The sequence below is a fragment of the Palaemon carinicauda genome, chromosome 9 (assembly GCF_036898095.1).
Source record: "Palaemon carinicauda isolate YSFRI2023 chromosome 9, ASM3689809v2, whole genome shotgun sequence".
In the NCBI taxonomy this organism is placed as follows: domain Eukaryota; kingdom Metazoa; phylum Arthropoda; class Malacostraca; order Decapoda; family Palaemonidae; genus Palaemon; species Palaemon carinicauda.
The window spans coordinates 108033561-108041060 of NC_090733.1; the positions used below are offsets into that span (position 1 = coordinate 108033561).

The 7500-nt window shown below is 38.0% G+C and overlaps 1 protein-coding gene across 1 annotated transcript in view; it reads left to right on the plus strand.

Annotated features, from left to right (window-relative positions):
• The window catches only part of LOC137647042 (uncharacterized), a 124317-nt gene that overhangs the window by 16231 nt on the left and 100586 nt on the right, over positions 1-7500 (plus strand). The gene's annotated exons all lie outside the window — the stretch shown is intronic.

Below are 7500 nucleotides of genomic sequence, written 5' to 3' on the forward strand. Positions count from 1 at the left end.
GGAGAAATTGACACAAAAATCCATAATGAGATGTGTACTTTGTCGCTATACTCTTTCAAATTTACGAAGAAGTTTGAGATGTACCTAAGGACGAAAACCCCCATTGCCATATTTCGAAATTAGAGAGAAAATGTTGCCCTTTTATGGTTACAATTACTTTAAATGTTACACTTTAATTATATAAAAACTCAACTTCGATTTGTTATAGTTTTGTAACATTATTCAGTTATACTATAAATAAACGAGACACAAAATTGCCACTTTTTCGACATAGTTTTCTCAGGTCAACGATGGACATTCATTAATTGGCTTTCGTCAGAAAGTATCCCTTGCGGCCAGGTACTGGCGGAACCACCTGCGACGAATGTAGCTTGCAGCTTGAGCTTCACACCCAGATGTAGGAGAGATAGAGAGAGAGAGAGAGGGGGGGGGGGGATTACAAACGCTTTAACACAGATGCCTCAACGAATATAGCCGATCAAGGGAGACACACAAAAAGCATCATAAACTTATTAGCCAGAATGGAAGGTCATCCATCCTCATACAGAGCAACAGTAGGCTGGCTAGTTACTGGTCAAGCACGAAAGATTGTTTATGATGTTTCGAAATATTTTGCTTTAGAAAAAGTGACGTAATTTTGAACAATGGTTCCGTAAACAGTTGCTAACGCATATATTCCCATCTTCCATAATTGTAATGGTAACGAATCTTATCATGGAGCAAAATTTGATAAACCTCCAACAGCATTAAAAACAAGGCACAAAAATAATGGAACATCAGAAAAGCGTAGCCTATCACCAAGAGACAATATGTTAAAATGTCAACATTTGGAAATGATCAAGGAATACTCCCTAAATATTGACAACGTTTACGTGATTGCTAAAATTCCAGTTGAAAATGGTCACAAGGTTATTCGTCTGCCTCCACACTTTTGCCAATGTAATCCAGTTGAACATATTTGGGCACAAGTGTAGACCTATGTAGCAAAAAACAAAATTTCAAATGGTAGATTTAAGGGTAGGGGTACTTTTAAAAGAAGCACTGCATTCGGTGACAAGAAAAACACCCCCGAAAAATTACCCGAGGACGATGCAAAGCACGATGTGGTAAGAAGTCTCGAGTCCTCAAATGAGGATTATTCTTTAAAAATTTTACGTTGTCATCCACATCAACAAAGAAGTTCTGGTATATGTCGAAAAACTAATTTTAAAATAAAAGATGTATGAAATTGTTTACATTCTTCTGTATTATTATTATTATTATTATTATTATTATTATTATTATTATTAGCCAAGCTGCAACCCTACTGGGGGGAATGGAAACAAATAAGGAAAAAGACATAAAGGAACGATATAAAGATAAAATAAAAAAATAAGAGATAAATGGGTATTGTATCATTAGAGAAATTTTAAAAAACGAACTGATAACAAGAAAATGTAGCGAGCATGTTGATCTGCCGACAAAAGTAATAAAATAGCTATTGAAAAAAGAAAAAATATTTCGGCTGTGGCCTTCAGAGAGGATTTTTTAATAGATGGTCGATTCCCAAAGGAGAATGCTACAAGAATTTAGTGAGGTGAGAAGGTATACTGCGAAGTCGAAAATATGGCACCATGTGTTTTTGTCTTTAGACACACCCCGATCTTCGTAAATTTAACAGTGTAGTCTTTAAAGATTGCCTTTTTCGTTTTCCGGAGGCCCTTTTAGGTACTTGGCGTTCACTACATAGTTAAAAGATAATATCGAGGTTGTCCGATTTTCGTTCAGCAGCCATACCGACGACATTTTGGACAAGTGATGCAGTGATCGGGTTAACCAGGGTTTATATACATCCCAACACCCCTGAGATCAATGGCTTACTACCGCGCACAAGATAATCAGATAACAAAACAAAGGGCGTTTGCATTTGCGGCCCAAGAAGGAGAAATGGTCATTGTAATTATCGTCCTCTTTGTGGTCATCCCGAGGAATTAAGGAACGCTTGACCTAGTGTGCCCTAGTATTATACAATGTGCAAATTTACACACTGAATGTGTCTTAAGCACGTTATTGAAAAAAATAAAACATAAATGAGGGACGTACCGAGAGTGCTTTTATCACTATTCTGGTGTAATAATCGCAAAGAAGAACTAAGACAATAAACGGATAAGGACATGACATCAATAAATTATACCAATAGATGAAACAGTACATGAATATACATGTAATCTAATAATTTTGTTGTTGACCCTGATCAAAAACAATTGATTAATATTTATAAGTAATAAGATACTCCGCAAAAACGAGGGGGGGTAGTTTGAAACCAGGGGTAGCTTAAAACCGGTTTCAAATTACTCCCGGGGGTAACTTAAAACCGGTTTAAAGTTACCCCCCCCCCCGTAGCCTGAAACCGGTTTTAAACTACCGGGGGGGGGGGGGGTAAGATTAGGAGGGGTTAATTTGAAACCGGTTCACCGGTTCTGATAATTTGGTGGGTTATTGTACATATTTTAAATTCAATTCTCTTTAATCGGCAGCCAGTGTAAATCGATTAGTTATAGGGGTGATCCTTTCTCTAGGTGGGACACCTTTCATCAGTCTTACTCCTCTGTTTATCATGTTTTGTAATTTATTAAGTTGGCACTTTTGGTGAATTGTAGTAGAGTTGCAGTAGTCAATCCTGGTAATAACACAGTTTATCACAAGTTTCTTTACAGAATTTTCGTTCAGGTACTTTTTTATAAGCGCAATATTTCTTAGATGATAACCAGCAGTTGTTATTACATTACTCACTCGGGCATTTAGAGACAGGTTACAGTTAAGAAATACACCTAGATCTCGAACTTTACTAGATATAGGCACATAGTCATTATTTTATAATATGTTCATTTGAATATCACTGTTTCTCACGTTGTTTCTCTTGCAACCACCATGAATTCAGTTTTGTTCTCATCTAATTTTAGTTATTTAAATGTCATCCACACACTAACACTATCAAGGATTCTAGGCCATGGGGCATAGGCTGTATCTTGTCACTTCGTGGCCACTTTCATGGGGCAACTTCATTACATTTTTTTATCATAGAGAAAGTCATTCTCATGCATTATGCAACAAGTTCCCACAAATATAGTTGCTCCTAAAATTTTAATTAGCCATTTTAATCATACAAATTATTTGTAGTTAAGTTGGTGGCTAATAGGTGGCCATACTATAGTTCTCTAGTTCCTATTTTTAACAGTAGATGGCTAACAGCAAATTAACCAATCAAATCGCTTAGATTTCCAGCATGGCAGCCCCCAGGACTTGCTGTATTCATTGTGTGTTGGAGGAAGAAAGTGATGTTTTACCCATATCTGATCAATGTAGGTCAAAAGTCAAGGAGGTTAATAGAAAGTGGAAACATTTAGATGGTATTCAACGTGAGGTAGCAGAGAAACTGTCTGAAACTTTTGAAAAACTTTAGATTTAGACCACCTTGGGTACCATGCAGAATGTTACCGAAGGTTTACAGACAAACAAAGGATCGAAAGGGCCATTGTCCGCTGTTCTAAACGTAAAGGCATTAATCCAGGTGATCTTCTTGGAACACCACCTCGAAAAAGTGCGCCGGCTAAGCCTAATTAGTGGGTCATCATCGCAAACATGCTCTGCAGATCATCAGCAGCTAACTCTGCCATCCACTAGTCAAGCTAGTCGAAGAAACCCCATCAGCGGGCAGCAATTGCTAAGGAATGTGAAAATATGGCTGGGAAGGGAGAAACAGAAAGGGGACGGAAAGACCTGGATGAAACTCGAATAAAACATGATGAGACAGCAGTTAGGAGTATAATGTCAACCATAAACTCAATGGTTAATCCATTTGAGTATTCAGGGGAGGACCTAATTAACATTTGCTCCGGCACTGTAGCTCCATCTAATGTGAGGTCCGACCTTGAAACCGCTTATGGGAAAGGGGCTGATGCTATCAAAGAATTTGAAGAGTCCAGATTGAAATCAGAGCCTGAGAAACTATTTGAGCCAATCAAATCAAAGAAATTGAAGACCTTTGCCACAGTTGCAAAAACATCAAAGGTTAAATTCGAGTCTGAAAACAGTGCTACTCAAAGCCACTAATGACATGTTTAATCGCCTCCTGATTATTGGCAGGAGTAGGGAAGTAGATTTAAAGAAACTCTTGGCTTACTCATTGACACCTGTACCTTTGGCTTTGGCAACTGGCAATGGTACCATTACTAAAACAGATAAAGCAAAGTTGATGAAGAAATTGGAGGGTCTGGCTGAGTGTGTGAATATAGAGGACATACCTCCAGGGTCTGCTTTGGTGATTGATGGAATGGCATTTATTCAGGAGGCACAAAACATTCCAGCTAAATTTGGGATGTTTGCAGACAAGCTTTTGGTTGACCTTATCAGGTTAGGTAACCAGTATGGCTGCCAAAGGGTCGACTTTGTGTATGATCGCTATCCAACACACAGTATAAAAAACTGTGAGCGAGGTCGCAGAGTAGCCAGTGGGGCTCAATTGGTGAAAATCACTAGGCCTGACCAAAAGACCCCTAAACCGTTTAAGAAGTTCTTGGCTGAGGGGTCAAATAAAGAAAACCTCATTGAGTTTCTTTATGAAACATGGGTGAAATGTAAGCCCTAGGTTTTTGGACCTATTGCATTGGTTGTCTCACATGGAGAAAAGTGCCACTCTATAGCTGCAGTTGATGGTAAAATTATGATCATTGAAGTGTCTGACCTCTTCTGTGACCATGAAGAGGCTGACACGAGATTACTGTTGCATGCAAATCATGCTGCTAGAAACATCTCAACAGTTATAATAAGTAGTCCAGATACCGATGTTTTTATGATATCCCTAGCACTAGCTCAGGAAATCCCTGCTGATTTGCTATTTCAAACTGGTGCTGGGGACAAGCGATGAATTATCTGCATTTCCAAACTGGCTGAGAAACTTGGGGCAGAAAAATGTCGAGCTCTTCATGGTATGCATGTTTTTACTGGGTGCGACTTGGTTAGTGCATTCAAAGGGAAGGGAAAGGTGAAACCCCTTGACATATTTAACAAAACTGTTGAATATGTCAATATGTTTGCAGAGTTGGGAACAGAATGGGAAGCATCAGCTTCCATCTTGCCCATGTTTGAGAAATTTGTCTGCACACTGTATGGTCAGAAAGAATGGTCAGAAGTAAATGTTGCAAGATACAACATGTTCCGGCTGACATGCAAATCAGACTCGGATGCTGCCTCCAAACCAAGATTGTCTGCTGCATCATGTAAAAAGGGCAAACTATCAGGCAGCAATTCACCGTAGGTCCCTTCAGCCAATCATGCATGCTCCATCTTCCAATGGTCATGGCTGGAAAATTACTGGTGACACCCTTGTCTTTGAATGGATGGCTGATGACCCGGCTCCCCCTAGTGTACTAAAAACTGTGAACTGCAAGTGCCAGAAAGGTGGATGTAATGGTGCTTGCTCATCGCAGCAAAATGAATCTTCCTTGTACTGACTTATGCAGTTGTCAGGTTGAGAACTGCACTAATAGGATCCCTGAGACAGAAAGTGTATCTGACCCTGACGTCTCTGACTGACTTCTCTGACTCTGGTGTGTCTGATGATGAATACTAGTGAATGGTGGAGCGCTGCTTTGCAGTACAGTTCCATCTCGTGAGAAAAATTTGCAGCAATAGGCCCTACTTAATTTCTAATTCATGATTATTTGCTATGGTGGGAAAAACACTACTTTATCTCCGAAGGATTCTTGTCAATTTTGCTAGGTTTATGAGGGTATATTTGACTCAGGTTCTATTTTCGGTTTCCTTTTATTGTTGTTGGTTCTATTTTGGTGTCATTTTATAGTTGTGATCTCTTAAAGTCTGTAAAAGTTGAATTTGATTTTGGTTGCACACTTAAAGCAAAAGATAATGGACATTTATGATAACCTGGAAGTCAAGTTAACAGTGTAGTTCATAATACCACCACCAGGGTGCTGTTGTTTACATTTCTATTGCATAATGTTAATCACATGTTATGATACATATATACAACACTGTACTCATTCCTAAAAACTGAAAATAAAACGTTTTCTACTGAATATAAATCATCTTTGTGTTTTTGGTCATTTTCACTTCTGATGATTAATTGGTTACATAATGGCCTATAACTAATTAAGGAGCAACTATTTTTGCGGGAACTTTGCATATTCTGATTGTCCTGACCCCCATGGTTCAAAATCAAGTGGAATCAACTTGCCCCAAGAAAGTGGCCACGAACTCAAAAACTAAGCCCCCTACAGCTTATGCCCCATGGCCTATTCGGTTTAAAGTTTCAGTAGTGTCATGTATATCATTTATGGAATAGTTATTGTTATATGATGGCGTGATGGTTCTTGCGCAATTGTAAAACGCCACAGGTTGAAAATGTAATGGACAAATTTAGAGGCGCTTATGCTAGACTAGGAAAGATCGTAAATTTAGTATTCGGGGATTGGTATAATCAAGGATATGACTTTGAATGTAAGATTGTGGTTTCAGGGCTTAGGTTAGATTCTGACTTATTTGACATCAATTTGAGTCACAAGGAGTAGTTCCCCTATCACATATAATTATGGAAAAGTGATATTGATAGAGTAATTAATAGAAACAAATGCCATTATTGAAAATACTTCTCCACTATATTTTAAAACGCCAGGAACAATAGATATTAGAAACACTCGCCAACTTTTAAATAAGTACAAGTTTATTATCTCCGCCAACGAAGTGGGAAGGAGGTTACGTTTAACCCCCTGTTTGTGTGTTTGTTTATGAACAGCATCCTGGCCACAATTTCAATCTTAGAGTAATGAAACTTGCGGGTATTAATTGTTATGTATTAAGCGGTAAATGATTAAATCTTGTTAGGTCAAGGTCACTGTCAAGCAAAATGCCCAATTCACCTAATCAGCCATAGTTTGAGCATCGTTGTCACAGATTTCAAACTTGGTTCATATTTGAGTATATGAAAATCCACGCAAATTAATACATGTCAAGGTCAAGCAAAAGGTTAAGAAATAACCTGCCGTTGCGGAGGTCTACTAAGTGCCCCTCTAGTTTCGGTAGAGTTTATCGTATTAGAATTAAGAGTATGCTATTGAAATATAACTTGGCAGAAAAAAAAAAGTTGAGCTTTTTTATCCGATTTTTTATCATTATAAATTATAAGTCTAACTTATAAATCACAAGTCTAGTAGCAATTTACCTCTACCAAACTAAAATTGCTAAAAGGTAAAAACTTATTACAATCGCTACTTCTTGTATTACAGCTAATGGAAGGATATAAAACATCCATAAATGTCAGGTTATCGAGCTAACCCTTAATGTTTCCAGTCATCTAATCAGATTTTTAATCCGCCAATCCATTCGTAAAACTGGAGATTTCCTCTTCATATAACATGGCTTTCTTTAGTCAGTTAAAGGTTAGCGGCTTGTACTCCATGTTTATAATAGGGTTTAAAACACACTATCGTTAGAGTAACAGTA